Source organism: Saimiri boliviensis, chromosome 5 (genome assembly GCF_048565385.1).
Source record: "Saimiri boliviensis isolate mSaiBol1 chromosome 5, mSaiBol1.pri, whole genome shotgun sequence".
Taxonomy (NCBI): domain Eukaryota; kingdom Metazoa; phylum Chordata; class Mammalia; order Primates; family Cebidae; genus Saimiri; species Saimiri boliviensis.
Window position 1 is genome coordinate 118,384,432 of NC_133453.1, and position 16,125 is coordinate 118,400,556.

Genomic DNA, 16,125 nt, shown 5'->3' on the forward strand with positions numbered 1-16,125 from the left:
GAAAAAAATATCTTGACCAATGTATGTATCATTTTTATATTAACAACATGATTGCCACACTTTAGCTAGGCATAATACATTTGAAACACTTTTATTTCTTTCAAAGAGCAGCAGGACTGGAGCAGGGAAACTGAGGAGGAAAACCGCCTCACCCACCTGATAGAAATTGGACATAAGAGCATTTGAGAGGGGGCATTTGCTTCCTGACCTACAGGAAAGCAAAGAGCAAGAACACCTGATGTTCTAGGGGACAAACTTCTAGCAAATCAACTTCTAACATCATTCTAGATAATGGCTTCACTGAGAATCACAGTTAAAGGAGCTTGAAATGTTAAAAATAACATCAGGACTCTCACAGTGCAAGTTTTGATCACTAATGAAACCAGCATTCCTGCTATACAAGCTATGAAGGTGGCTATCCTTTGAGCCTCTGTGTTTTCAAGAACAGACAGCCATGGAATGAAACAGCCATGAGCCATGGGAGATGTCCTTGAAATGCATTCATTCTGTGGGAGAAAGGACTTGGGCTGCTGCTGCTAATGCATACACCTTTCTCTGTGGCTTTGGCATTTCATAAGGCAGGCCACAGGTAATTCTCCAGGAATGTGACCATGGCCTCATTTTGGTATCAGCTATTTTAGTTTTGTTGAAGAATAAAATACTTTTAAAATTATATGTATGTCAGCTGTGGGACTGTGAAATAGGGAAACTGACTGTTTATCAGCAGGCATCCTTACTCTATTCTTTTTTGGATCTGAAAGCAAATATCCCAAAGGAGACCCCTCCACTGCAAAATGGCACTTTGGCCGGTAGGTCAGACATTTTGTTAAATGGTGGTGCCGTGGCTCAAAATACTAGCCTTTCCTCTTTGCAGACTGTCTTCAGAGTCAGTTTGAAATGCTCACAAGTGAACCAATCTATGTCCTTATTAAAGACCTTACCTGTGGTCTGAATCTCTTAAAATGATTACTTGCTGACCTCAGCTCCAAATTACCTTAAGTTGCCTCCTGTAGCCAAATCTTCCTTCCAAAGTATAATTCAGCACCATTTAAACATATTTAAGATAAAGTTAAAGGTAAGCCCAGAAGAGTGGCTCACAAAATGTCTACAGAAATATCAACATCACTGGAATAATTATATAACTTGCCTAGGTGGCTATTTTGAAGGGGAAAGCTTTCACTTTTGGTGTGTAATTTCTGGTGCATTTGGTTAAAAAATATTAAGTCATATTACCGTATAATCATATCTCTCTTTTTTTTTAAAAAAATGGGGCCTCACTATGTTGCCCAGGCTGGAGTGCAGTGGCACAGTCATGGTTCACCACAGCTTTGACCTCCAGGGCTCAAGTGGTTCTCCCACCTCAGCCCCTTGAGTAGCTGGGACTACAGATAAGCACCATCACACTCCAGTAATATTTTCTTTTCTTTCTTTTTTTTTTTTTTTTAAGAAATGGGGTCTTGTTATATTCTCAGACTGTATAGTCTTATCTTTTATGCTAATTTGTCTTTATCTACAACACAAGGCTACTTGTTTAATATTCTGTCTGCCATGTGTATTTCATAAGTTTCCGGGAGTTATGGACCTACAGTCTGATCTCTCATAGGGCTTAGGAATGTATTTGTTTCATTGATATAACTCCTTTTGATGCGCAAAAAAAAAACCACAAAAAACCCAAAACAACAACAACAAAAAAACCTACTATCCAGCAGTGATGCAATTTGATTCATAGGGGATTTCAAGTAAGTATGAGTGCAAAAGGATAAATTAAGGCCTATTCCAAAGACATTTTATTTATCTATTTATCTACCTTCTGATTTATGTATTTATATTTATCTATGTTTACCTCTCTATTTGGAAACAAAAAGAAAGAGAATGTGAGAGGATGGGAAGGAGGAGAAGAAGAGGAGGAAGAGGAGATGTAGGAGAAGGGAAAAATTGGATACAAAATAAAGTCTGCAATGAACACTTGATCTTAGAGTATGAAATTTTAAGCTTCAGAAAATAATATTTTTATATCTGAGGGCTGACATGTCAGAAACACCCTAAACAGTTTACATATTTTTTAAGTTTTTCAGAAAAAATATTTGTTCTATTCTTTCATCTTTTTGGATAAAATATTCTAGACACTCCAGACTTAACACATGGTTAATAAAGAAAGAACACAGATAAATAAAATGCTCTACAAAGAATTTAGAGTCTTAAAGTTTATGTGACACCACCTGCTAGAATCAATCATCAACCAAAAATACTTGAAGTCTATATATTCTCAAGGCCATACATAAAACCTGGCTGATTACAAATAATGTCACCATCAATTTCAAGGATTCCATCTCTGACACTTTCTTTCTTTCCAGAATAGTCCTCCTTGTCTTCCCACTCTGTAGTCCTTCCATCTGTGGACCCAGACACTTTGCTAGTGTCCTTTACCACCCTCTTGCCACCTTATCCAATTTGTAGTCCATGGCTCTTTGCCTTTCTTTCTTCTACCTTATACTTCCTGGGAAGAAAAAAAAAAAAAAACCTAAGGTGGTTACATTCAGCTCTCTTAACTACAGTGCTCCTGGTATGCAACAGACGTACATGGATATGGAGAGTATGCTAACTGGCCTAATGTTAAATAATCAACACTAATTTCAAGTTGGTCATTACTGTGTTTATTAGTCTCACTCCATTTCCCTAGTTAATTTACTTTGCTACTCTCCAGTATAACTGTTTTGTACCTCTCCACATTTTAATGTTCAAAGCAGGCTCTCCAGCACCCTATTCTCAGCTAATTTCTTGTGTCTTTTTTTTTTAACAAAGAAAATGTATTGTATTATCTATTGAATTGGAGGTTGGGCTACTTTCATGTTGGTTTATTACCAAGCAGCAAACACATTATGCAAAGGGTAGACAAGGTCAAGAGGACAAGCAGATAGATAACAGCTGCCCACTCCTTCCCTAGGTATGCTAAATTTAGTTCAAAACAACGTGTATGGATTGGGGCATCCACGTGGTCAGAGGAGCCCAGAAATATAAAGGCTCACTGTTTCTCATACTTCTAGCTGGGACAGCAGCCCTGCCAACTCTCCAAGGTCTACTGCACCAACTATAAGAGTTTTATCTTACAACTCATTAGATTCCACCTAATGAGTTGTGAAATAAAACATATCCTAAATTCATCACTTCCGCTGCATCTTCCTTAGTCCAAGTCACTATCACCTATGAACTGTACTATTGCAGAAGCCTCCATTTTCACTCTTGCTGGCCACAGTCTGACAGCCAAATAATCATTTTAAAGCAGAAATCAGGGCCTGGGTTTCCACTGTTCTCAACTCCCAGTAGTTTCCCATTGCACTTGAAATGCCATCCTAGGTCACTGCAACAGCCCCACACATGATCTTCCCTGGCTGTCTTCCCAATGTCACTTATGAGTGTTCTCTCTGCTAGTCTTCTCACCTTGCTTCAATTCCCCTAGAATTGCTGCTGCTCAGACACACAAAATATGTTTGTCCCTCAGTTCCTTGTATTTGCTGTTCCTTGAACTATTGTTTCTCATACCCCACATGTTCACAGGTTTCGTCTCTCAAGTAAGTAAGGTCTCTACTCAAATAACACTTAATCAGAAAAGTCTGCACTGACAACTTATCCAGAAGTTTCTGCACACAAATACATACTCTCTCTTTTCTTCTGCTGTTTCACTATTTTCTTTCTTTCTTTTTTTTTTTTTTTGAGACAGAGTTTTGCTCTTGTTGCCCAGGCTGGAGTGCAATGGCGCGATCTCGGCTCACCGTAACCTCCTCCTCTTGGGTTCAGGCAATTCTCCTGCCTCAGCCTCCTGAGTAGCTGGGATTACAGGCATGCACCACCATGCCCAGCTAATTTTTTGTATTTTTAGTAGAGACGGGCTTTCACCATGTTGACCAGGATGGTCTCAATCTCTTGACCTTGTGATCCACCCGCCTTGGCCTCCCAAAGTGCTGGGATTACAGGCTTGAGCCTCTGCGCCTGGCCCTGTTTCACTATTTTCTTATCACTTGTGACTACCTAAGATTGTATTATATATCAGCTAATTTACCTATGTTTTTCTTCTACTTAAAGATGTGAGATCATAAGGGCAAGAAATGGTTGTTAACCCTTGAATTTCTTGCGCCCAAAATAGTGTACATAATACCTTACAGAAGTACTAAAACGTTTGTTGAATAAATGAACAAATCATTGCCCTTTTACTTACTCCAGCTTATTTTAATTAAAACACTGTCAGTTGCTGAAATGCTACTGAAATTCAGGAATTTGCTTTTTCACTTATGTCTCTGCTGGGATTGTAAGTTTCATATAGGAAGAACGTGAGGAAGAATAGTCCTTCTAGATAAATAAATTATTCTCAACTGATTACTGTATCTAAGAATGATCCATTATTGAATAGCAGCAAGAATGTCCCAAATATTCACCAAGTTTTGCGGCTTTATTCCCTGATAATAGAAAGTTATTATTATACTCATCCCATAACATTTGTTGCTTCTCTATGGGACAACGATTGAGACTAGATTCTAGTCATACCAGCACAAATTTAGAAACTTCTCTTTACTTTCTATTTACCTTTATCTTTCTCCCCACCCATTTATGAGGTTAGTGGTGCAGAGGTCTTTGTGTCCATTCTTTAGAGAGTGAGAACTGTGCCTCAAGATGTGATAAATTGCCTAGGATCACACAACTCACAGTAGCAAAAGTGGATTCCTATCTTTGCATTCCTATTTCCACTAATATTTGCCACTGTGATCTAGGCGAAAACATAAGCTGCGTTGTAGTAGCAGCTCCAGTTCACCTAATAGGCTACTTATAGAATGCCAGTTGGCATCAAAACATTAATTCCCTCCACTTTTTTATGGATCTTAATATTTAAGGTTTTCTAAATAAAATAAATGATTACACTTCCCATTTGAAAAAATAAAAGTAAAAGCATTCTTACTATTTAAAAAAACCAATACCAATGTAACAATGCCAAAAATTATTTTAGCATAATATAGAACATCTTCTTCCAAAATGCCTTCTCTGCCTTAGCCCCTTATTTCTCCTATGTGTGGAGATTTAATTTGAGAATACTTTTACCTCTGTTTTATTTCTGCATGGCTCTCACCATGTACCTAGTTCATAAACACTTCTAATTATGGAAAAATACCTTCTGCAATTTGATGTCTCTTAGCCACATTTTACCAGCAGTTTCCATGGCAAACTTTCCATTAGAATGTCTTCATAATTTATCACTATACGATGTATAAACAATGAGCTGTTTTTCACCTTGGTGAGTGAAGAAATGGGAATGTGACTCTAACAACAATTTTATCCCAGCAATTGGCAATAATTCTGAGACCACCAACAGCATATTCCTGCCTGACGTGGCATCCTAGAGATTTCCAATGCATGATGGCAATAGGTGGTAGGCAATATGCCTTTCAATTGCTCCCAATAAAATTTTGACAAAGGCAAGGCAGGCTCTCATTACTCACAGCCAAGTCACAGATTGTGACACTCGAGGGCTGGAATAGTTAAGAGCCATAAAATCCTTCCTTCTCATACAGCTTGCTGCTGTGCTCATATTCATGAACAAGCTGTCCTTCCCTGTACACAGTGTTACTTATTGCTCCCAGTGGGGAGTAATGGAAACCACATTTTATATACATTTCCAGCAGCATCATGAATATTGACATCTTTCCCACCCCCACACACCATTAGCATTCCTGTCTAACTGGTTAATGGAAAACAACACCACAGAACACATGCTGAGTGCACTTACAGTTCTATGTATTACAATACACAAATATACCCCTTGCCATGGAAGTTATCTTCTCTAATTTCCTAAAATTCAAATAAATGTATAATTAGTGTTGGAATTTACATTTTGTAACAAGGCAGGTATTCAATATTTAGGAATGGAGGATGTGAAGGTAAAAAACATTTCTTCCCCTTCCACATACCCTTACATCTGGGCATCTAGAGAGAAAGTTAAGAGAAATTTCCAAACTTGTGCTGGTCTGAATAAACTCTCGTCTCAGTTGTTGTCTCATAGTGGAAGGATACATGCAATGGGAAGAGTTTAAAGACCACTTTCTATTATCAGGGAATAAGGCTGCGAAACTATTGGTGAATTTTTTGGAACATCCTTGCTGCATTATGCAGTAATGAATCCCTCTTAGATCCAGTAATCAGTTGAGAATGATTTATTTATCTAGAAGAACTATTCTTCCTCATCTTCTTCCTACATTAAATGTACAATCCCAGAAGACACATAAGTGAAAAAGCAAATTTCTGAGTTTCAGTAGCGTTTCACCAACTGACAGTTACGGATCTTCAAGTTAATCTGGCAACCTCTTTCTTTTCACAGGAGAGGAGACAGGCCTGGAAGAATGCAGTGCCTTTTTTGCAGTTATTCATGTTTTAGGACCTTTCTTCTTTATCAAGCTTTAGTGCACAATCATGGTAAGATTTACTGCACTCTTCACCATGCAATAACCAAGCTTTGTAATTGAAGTTACAAAGTCAGGTAACTTCGGTCTTGAGGAATGGTATTATTCAGACAGAAATTTATATTAATTAAAAAGTGGTTAATAACAGAAGCAGAAAAATATAAGGATGTCTTCCTCCATTAACTGAAGTTTTATAAAGGGAAATTTCTGTAACTGACAGTCTTGTATATTTTTCAGTCACAGCTAACAGCATGAGAATGTTCCTGGGAATGTTCTCCTGCTTCAGTATTACTTAGAGTCACACCTGAATGTAGGCGAAATAAGAAAGTGAAGAAGGCTTGTTTGTCCTATGTGAATCATTCTGATCATTCTAAATTAAATGTTTGATATGGGGTATCGAGACATCTAGCTATGGCATATTTAAAATATTAAAAGGATTTAAGATCTGAAAAGATAGGATCAGAATCTCCTTGAGTTAATCTTGTTCATATCTTTCCCTCACCCTCACACATTTCCCAGCTGTTATAAGGTGCAGTAGTTACCAAGAAAGATGCTAGTGAAGGTTGGCTTATAACAGATTCTTATGAATATCTCAAGCTATGGCAGTAATAACTGGCTTCTTACTCAATTCTCACAGATTCTGAGTTCTCTGTCCCTGTGAAACCACAGCTATATGTGTCTTAGTTTACCTAACCCAATATCAACTATAATGGTTCAAAAAGAGAATGGTAATAGAAAAGACAGTTATTGCATAAATATTGGCAACTAAGGTTATTCTCTTTTTTAGCCATTATAACTGATTTGTTAAAGTCAATTATCAATTATTATGAATCTAAACTATAAACAAATTATTTTTAATGTAGTTACTTATATTGATGATATAATGAAATTTTCAAAAATCTTTTAACTTATTGATAGTATTTTTTTATTTGAATAAGTCATACTAACTTAAAACCCTTATAAACATTTAAACTATAAATTATAGAATTTAAATTGGTCATATCAAAATTCGTCATGCAGTTTGAGGAAATACAGGAATAAAGTAGAGTGAAAATAATCTTAGAATTCTCAGGCATGGTCTTCACTGCTAGCCAAACTTTTTCTTAGCCTTGAAAACTTGGGCAAATTACCTATCTTTCATAAATTTCTCTATGTATAAAATGATAAGACTATAATAAACAATTTTGCATGTACATTTCAATGTTGAGATTTCATGAAATATGTAACAGCGAATTAAAATTCATTATTGATAGAAATTCTTAATCAGAAGCCCTGTTAGACACATGTTGCACACACGTACATGCACAGACAAAATTAATTTCTTTATCTCGTGATTCCGCCCATTACTGCAGATTCTGTCTAGAAACTGCGGATGTTACAAAGATAAACACAAAGATATTTGTCAGAAATTGATGATTGACTGTAACCTTTCTTCACATAATTGATTAAAATATATTCATAGTGTTATATTCTATTCTCAATAATCTACATCATTTAAAAAGTGGGAAAATATGAACATACTTTAACATTATATTGACAAAAAGTTAAGATAAAATATTTCAGAGGAAATAAAATATATTAAGTCCTCTTAGAAAAAAGTCAAAAATTTTGCCAAAGAGCTACTCTGTTCCTCCCCAAAACACCAGACCCAGACGATTTCACAGGGAAATTCTGCTCATCTTCAAAGATCAGAGCAGTAGAAGTTGCCTAAATTATTCTAGATCACTGAGAGAGAGAAAGAATTTTCATTTCTTTTTACCCAAGGCCAGTATTGCTCTGATAATACTGCATAAAGCTACAAACCAATTTTACTTGTTAATATTGATGTAAAAATTGAACTAAAAATTACATTTGCAAAGGGAATTCAGCAACACATAAAAGAAGACTGTATCACTATGAAGTGCAATTGTATCCGGAATGCAAGGATGGTTCAGTTTTAGCAAACCCTTTAATAAAATTGCTGTTAATAGATATCAAAGGAGAAAAACATATATGCCTTTCACTGTCTGTGAAACGTATTTTTAAATTGTGTTTGATTAAATTTAAAAAGTATATTTCATAAAAATTATTAATCAAATTGTATACAAATAGATACTCTATATGTGTGTATATATTTGCATGTATGTATGTATGTATATACGTACATACATATATATATATAAAATAAGAAACTGGGATTTTCCCTAACAATAGAATATTAGTTTTGTAAATACTAGCTAATACAATTTGATGTAAGAAAAAGATACAGATATAAAATATGATTATATGCAGATGGTATGCTTAATATATTTGAAAACTCAATGAAATTAACTAAAAGTTATTTAAAATTATTTAAAATTTAATTATGTATTAGATTATAAAATTGATATTCAAGAATTAATCTTTTCTCTGAAGACCCCAGATTAAAAAATATAATAAAAGAAAAAAATCTTATTATAATGATCGTAATATTCATAAAATACCTAGAAATAAAACTAACTAAAATACACAAGAGCTATATGAAATAAAAACTAGCTGTGTACAAAGACATCAAGGATTTGACATTTTTACCAAAGTAGGCTTTTGTATACTAAGAAGATAAGGATAAAAAAAGGCAAGCATGTAAAAATATTGATTATTCCTAAATTAGACTCTCAGTGAAATTAAATACAAACTATTAGATGGCATATTAATTTGTTTGGAAAAAGATGACATCTTTATAGGTAGAAAAATAAGATTCAAAAATGGTCAAGACATTTCTGAAAAAGATGAATAAGAAGGCATGCTGTTTTGCATTTTAAGCCATATTAATTCAATTCTTGATGCAAATACACTATCTATCTATCTATCTATCTATCTATCTATCTATCTATCTATCTACATACCAACATATCTATCTGAGTTACATATATAAAATTGCTCATTTTCATTTCTCCTTCCTTACAAAAATAGCTATCGTATATAACTCAACACAAAATATAGGTGACATTTCAAGTCAACAGAAAAAAATGTCAGTTCACAGAAAATACATTTAAATGCATGAAAACCAACTCAGCCTCATTTATAATTAGTGCAAGCCATGTTTAAAGATATATAGCATTTTTTTTAACCTTTCAAATAGACAAGGAAAAGTAAGTTTGGAGCTACATGTGTTGACAACTATATGAGAAAAATGCAATGTTATACATTACTGGTGATTTTTACAAAATTGGTACCAATTGTTAGGAAAGCAATTCAGTAATATCTGTCAAAACATCTGCAGGCATTTTCCTCTAGAAATTTCAATTTAAGAAATTTATTGCACAGGTATATTTGAACATGTGTGCAGAAATTATATATTTATGTAAATATAGAATTTTATATATTAGTAAAATATATACTACTACTATGTAGTATTTATTGTTGTATTGTTTATAACAGAAAAAAAAGGAAACCATGCAAATGTCAACCAAGGAGATAGAATAAGTAAATTTTGGAGTGTACATATTATAGAAAGAAATGTTGCCATTAAAAAGAATGAGGTAGACATATATATACGTATACACCTTTATGTAGATATTTCCAAAGTAGGTTGAAAAAGCAAGGAATAGAACAGCATGGATGTCATATATTCAGTTGAGTAAAAAAATCTAAAAAGGATGAATATATAAAAACACATATAGAAATCTTTGTAAATGTGCAAACTAACTCTGAAAGGCTACATTGAAACCAGGACCCATTGTTTCTCAGAGAGAGAGAATGAGGAAACTGGAAATTTAGAGTGAGAAGGAGACAAAATTGATGTCCCTTGCACTGTTTGAATTTGTATAATACTGTTAAAAACATCAATACTTAAAAAACAAAGCAAAGCTAATATGTGCCCTATAAAATTTGGTATGAATTTTGGTTTCATTTTCACTATTATAAAAGTGAAATATATATGTAAAGAGCTGTTTGTATTTCCATTAAATAATAAAATGAGTTGACAAATAATCCTACAACAAAAGTACCATTTCTCTGGGGAGTAGGGGTGAAGAAATGGGACACAGCTTCCTTGCTGAGTAATAGAAAAATTAATCTGAAATATTTTTTGGGTGAAAACCTGCTGGGCACAGCATGCCTATTTTCTTGTGTCCCACAAACATTTCTGTGAATGGGGGTACACTGTCCCAGACTCATTCCAAAACTCACATATGAAGTTTGCATTTCTTTTTGGAAAAAGCATCTGTGGAAGAAGTCCGAATGAAGAGAAAGCTTTTTTCATATTTCCTTCTCACTCTGCAATAGTAGCACCAGCAGGATTGGAAAATAATGTTCGAGTCTGAAGGCACATACGCTAACTACAGAGACCTCCTTTGATACTTCTGAAGTCATTTTAAATGGGGCCATCCATTTTGTCTGAGTCGCACAACCCATCCAGAACTTAGTACAGTCATCTATTGTTGCCCGCTGATCACCTGTTCCTCCCGTGATCTTTGTGTTTGATCTTAGAGACATTAAGCAGCATGGAGAGTAAAAGCATCCTTGGGTACCCTGCCACCTGCCCTCCTCAATTGACTTGATGGAGGGAACCTTTTTATTTGCCATTTACCCACTGCCAGGGAGGGTATGCTGGGGTGAGTGGTGTATGTCTGAAGAATTCAGCAGGGAGTTCAGCCTGTAAAAAGATTACCGAGTTAAAACATAGAAAACCGTAATGCTTTAAAGCGAGGAAGTGATGTCAACCACCAGGTGATCCCCTTACAGAACGGAGTTCCACTAAGTGGTTTAAACAATTGCTTCATGGGATATCTTCGCTCTTTTCCTGAAGGGTCAACTTGGTCTGGGAACTCATCTCAATGAACTCAGCGGGTAGTGCCAACAACTCTGTAGCTAATACAGAGTTTTTCTGTTTCTTTCTCTTCTTTTCATTTGGACTGCAACACTGAAGGAACTGCCTTATGAATGGCAGTCTACGCCTAGATACTATTATCTGCTCATGCAGCTGAGGTCAACAGCAAAGGAATAGTAGGCCCTGGAGTCCTAGATGGCTGGGGCTGGTAACAACTAGATGGTTGTTACCACCTAACAGTGGAAAACTAGGCCGTGCTCACGGAAAATGAGGAGTGGCCTGTAGAAGAGCGCAATATCAGGAGCACCTGGAGAGAATGGGACGATGAACGCATCTGTAGCTCTCACGTGGAGCTTAGTGCAGTACTGGGAAAGTCAGGTGCCAGCTCTTAGAGTCATGACTTGGGGGTGGTAATCTAACATTCCTTGACTCTGTTTTCTTCAGTAGACTCAAGTGGAAACTGATGAACCTGTGTAGAAAATGGCAGCCTGTCTTTTAGTTTCTGAATCAAATGGAATACACACAAATTAACTTAAACAAAATTTTCCATTTTAAAAACAAAATTGAATTCGTCCCAATGAAATCAAATTATTCTTTCTGTAATAATCCTTATGTATTTGTAACATCTAAAAAGATACCATTTGTTGCATATTATGAAACATATCTAAAATCTAAATAGTTTTTTAATTAAAAGAAGTGCGTATTCCTGCTGCATCAATGGAACAAACTGACCAATAAGGTCAGACCAACCATTTTGCAGCATAATCCAAGTAACACAGAGATGGTGTCCAGGTTCTGTCTCTGGACTCTAGATGGCTCTTAGAGAGACAGGAATCGAACACCGCATGTCTGGACAAGAGATTAATGAATTGGAAGTGCTATGCAAATATTCTAAGGAAAGAAGTAAGGAAGGAAATTCTCTTTGAACCTTGGCTTAGATACATTATAAATCTGTTAGGTGTAGACATTTGTCTACCCTTCCAAGTGGCTGTCATCTTAGGTGATACCTCATCGAAGTTTCATTAGGAAGCATCCAACCTTAGCATCTCAATTTAGGGAAATAATAATATATTTTTTGCACTTTAAATTCAGATAGGCTGCTCAGAAATTTCTTTATGGATTTTCTGCTAAGAAACTCACCAGTGATTTTTAGATGCCACAATTTCTATACCAGCACATCTTGTATGAAGAAATGGCTGGCTTGATTATCTAGCTATAGATACAAATGTGCATATATATTATAAATAGGTATAAATATAAATATGTAGACAGATGTAAGAATATACATATACATACTTTAGAAGTAATTACTGAAAAGAGAAACCCCTGGTTCAAAACACTGACAAATTTTCTGAGTCCTTTCAAAGATGGCTCATAATCTTCACTCATCTACCGCAGCTCCCCGCATTCTCAAGAATAAACAGACAATGGCTCGAGAATAAACAGAATTGCTTTTATGATTCTGCTGAGCAGAACTGGGTATCATAGCATTTCTGATAAGACCTTTACCAAGAAGGAAAACAGGGAATTAACTTAGTGAAAATGTAAAAGCATCTTCTTTCTGGTAGACAGTCTTCTACCATCCAGCACCAACCTGCTGCTCTACATTACAAGGTTCTTTATTGGACATTGCCTTTCCTAATTATTCATAAGTAGATGCTTCTTAACTCCTCCCACAAGGGAGCAGCACATAAACATCATGCTTCTGCTGTCAGCTACCTGACAGTCATCTTCAGCCCAGATCTTGCCTCTTGAGTTTCAGCTCACTTCATATATTCACTCAGAGGTCTATTGACCTTAAAAATTTATATTCCTTTCTTCTCACATTCTGCAATCTTCCTATTAGTTAGCGAGATCACAGAAACCTAGAATTTCATTTCTCCCACTCCTTTACTACCCACCTCCTACCTCTCAGCCCAGCAACAAATCTGAGCATGCACACACCTCATTTGTCATCAAGTCCTGGGGATTCTACTTCAAAAACAGAATTTGAAAGCTTGTCCCTTATCAGATTCTCTGATCCACTTTCCTTCACTTGAATTACTGAGTCAGTTTCCTGCCTGCTATTCACCCTCTCACTCTTGGGCTTCTATGGCTCATACTCCAGCTGAGAGGCAAGAATAATCTTCCTAAATTAAAAAGTGGGTCATGACATTTTTTTCCTCTCTAACTTTTTACTTTAAAATAGTTTTAGGCTTACTGAAGAGTTGCAAAGATGGTACAGAGGGTTTTCTTAAATCCTTCACTCAGCTTTCTCTAATGTTAACACCTTAGATAATTATGGTGCAGTTATTAAAACTAAGAAATTGATGCCAATGATATACTATTAACTAAACAAAGGACATTTTTGAAGTTATTCAGTGTTTCTACTAATGCTGTTTTTCTGTGTCAGAATCCCATCCTTATAGCACATTTCTGCTTAAAAACTTGCAAGGATTTCCTACTGTTCTTGGAATAAAACCCAAATTTCTAATCATGTTTTATAAAGCACTGCATGCTCTCTGCTCAGCCTGTCTTTACAACCTCATTCTTCTAAGTTCTGCCCTTTGCTATGCTCAACACCACTGGCCATCTTGCAGTTTCTTGAACACCCTCAGCTCTTTCACATCTCAAGGTCTTTGTATATCTATCCCCTCTGCCTGGGATGCTCTTGTTCTGCATCTTTGAGCAGCCAGTTCCTTGTCTTCCTTTTAGTCAGCTTAAATATCACTTTTACCAACAGCTCTTAATACGTAGGTCCCCTGTGCTGTTATTTTCTTCGTCTTATTTGCTTATCTCTCACAGGTCAATTATTTTATGCCTGGCAATTATTTTACTCATTTGTCAGCTTATTTTATTGTTATTTAGCCCTCTAGAATATAAGCTCCAGGAGGGAAAAGATCATATTCGTATTAATTTTCTATGGCTGCCATTAAAAAGTTGCCTAAAATATTGCAACTTTTGGTGACACAAATTTATCTCACAGTTTTATGTATTAAAATCCAGGGGGTTCAGCTGGTTTTCCTATCTGAGTATTGACACCTGAAATCAAGGTATTAGCAGGTATGCTCCTTTCTGGAGGCTCTGGGAGGGAACCTGCTTTGGGGCTCATTTGGTTTGTTGGTATTATAGAATGCAGTTCACTGTGGTGAATTACTGAGTTCCTGTTTACTTGCTGACCGCTGATAACGACGTTCTTAACTTCAAATACGCCACTTGTTTTCTCTGGTCTCTGGCCCTGTCCATCTACAAAGCCAGCAACAGTATGTTGAATTCTTGCTGTGCTTCATATATCTCTTGCTTCTTCTTCCACCGAATTTCTCTGACTTTGGCCATGGAAGAATTTCTACTTTTAAGGGCTCATGAGATTAGATTGGTCCCACCTGGATGATTCAGGATACTGTTTGTCACAAACTGAATTGTGTCTCCCAACTCAAAATGTGTACGTTGATGCCCTAACTTCCAAATGTGATTGTATTCAGAGGTAGGGCCTTTAAGGAGGTAGTTAAGGTTAAGTGAGGCCATAAGACTGGGGACCCAATCTGATAGGACTGGTGTCTTCCTAAGAAGGGCAAGAGATCTCTACAGATCTATTTTTGCATGTGTGAACAGCCAGAAAGCAGATGTCTACAAACCTCACCATATCCCAACCCTGATGACACTCTGATCTTGGGCCTCTAGCCTTGAGAATTGTGAAAAAATAAATTTCTGTTGTTTAACCCACATAGTCTGTAGCATCTTGGTATGGCAACCAGAGCTGACTAATATACTCTTCTAGTTTGAAGGCCCTTAAAGTTAGCAACATCTGTAGAGTCCCATTTGCCATATAATGTTAACATATTCACAAGGGATTAGGGGATAGACATCTTTGGGTGGCCACTATTCAATTCATCACTATATCTTCCTTCTTGGCTATTGTATCATCCAGGCTTAACTCATGTAGACATGAAACAGTTGAGTAATAAATAATTTGATGTAACCTACTTGAAAATTATCACAAGAAAGGAAACAGACACCACAAAACATCTCCCAGTTTCCCTCTTTTGCTGATGTCTGATAGTTGTATTATTCCCTGGTGTGCTTCTGAGCTCCCACTAATGAACTCTTCAATTCTGTTTGTTAGAAAAATTAGACCTATTAGAAAATTTTCTCTCTCTTGTGTTTGCAGTTGTTAAAGCAGGAATTTCATCAGAAGTATCTCTATAGGTTTAGTTATCTCTTATTTCAACTCTCTACTAGAAACAGTAACATGCATTGCTGAAAAGCTAGGGATCTGCTTTTCTGTGATGTAAATTATCTCTGCTACCTACTGTTTCATTCTCTGTTTCATTTCATTTCAATCTGCTACTGAGTTTGCAGATTTAACTGGCTGAGCATTACACAGAGAAAACTGACTTCTTTTTTTTTTTTTTTCTTTTTTTTTTATTGCATTTTAGGTTTTGGGGTACATGTGATGAACATGCAAGATTGTTGCATAGGTACACACATGGCAGTGTGCTTTGCTTCCTTCCGTCCCCTCACCTGTATCTGTCATTTCTCCCCATGCTATCTCTTCCCACCTCCCCACCCTCCGCCCCTCCCCCATTTTCCCCCAACAGATCCCAGTGTGTAGTGCTCCCCTCCCTGTGTCCATGTGTTCTCATTGTTCAACACCCGCCTATGAGCGAGAATATACGGTATTTGATTTTCTGCTCTTGTGTCAGTTTGCTGAGAATAATGGTTTCCAGGTTCATCCATGTCCCTACAAAGGACGTGAACTCCTCGTTTTTGATGGCTGCATAATATTCCATGGTGTATATGTACCACATTTTCCCTATCCAGTCTATCATCGTTGGGCATTTGGGTTGGTTCCAGGTCTTTGCTATTGTAAACAGTGCTGCAATGAACATTCGTGTGCACGTGTCCTTGTAGTAG

The 16,125-nt window shown here is 36.3% G+C and overlaps 1 long non-coding RNA gene across 3 annotated transcripts in view; it reads left to right on the plus strand.

Moving 5' to 3' along the window:
* Positions 1-16,125, plus strand: part of LOC141584636 (uncharacterized) — a 553,476-nt gene that overhangs the window by 266,976 nt on the left and 270,375 nt on the right. For all 3 annotated transcript variants that reach the window (XR_012517799.1, XR_012517801.1, XR_012517800.1), the window contains exon 3: positions 6,362-6,456. This is a non-coding gene — a long non-coding RNA (uncharacterized LOC141584636). The remainder of the gene's footprint in view (positions 1-6,361; positions 6,457-16,125) is intronic.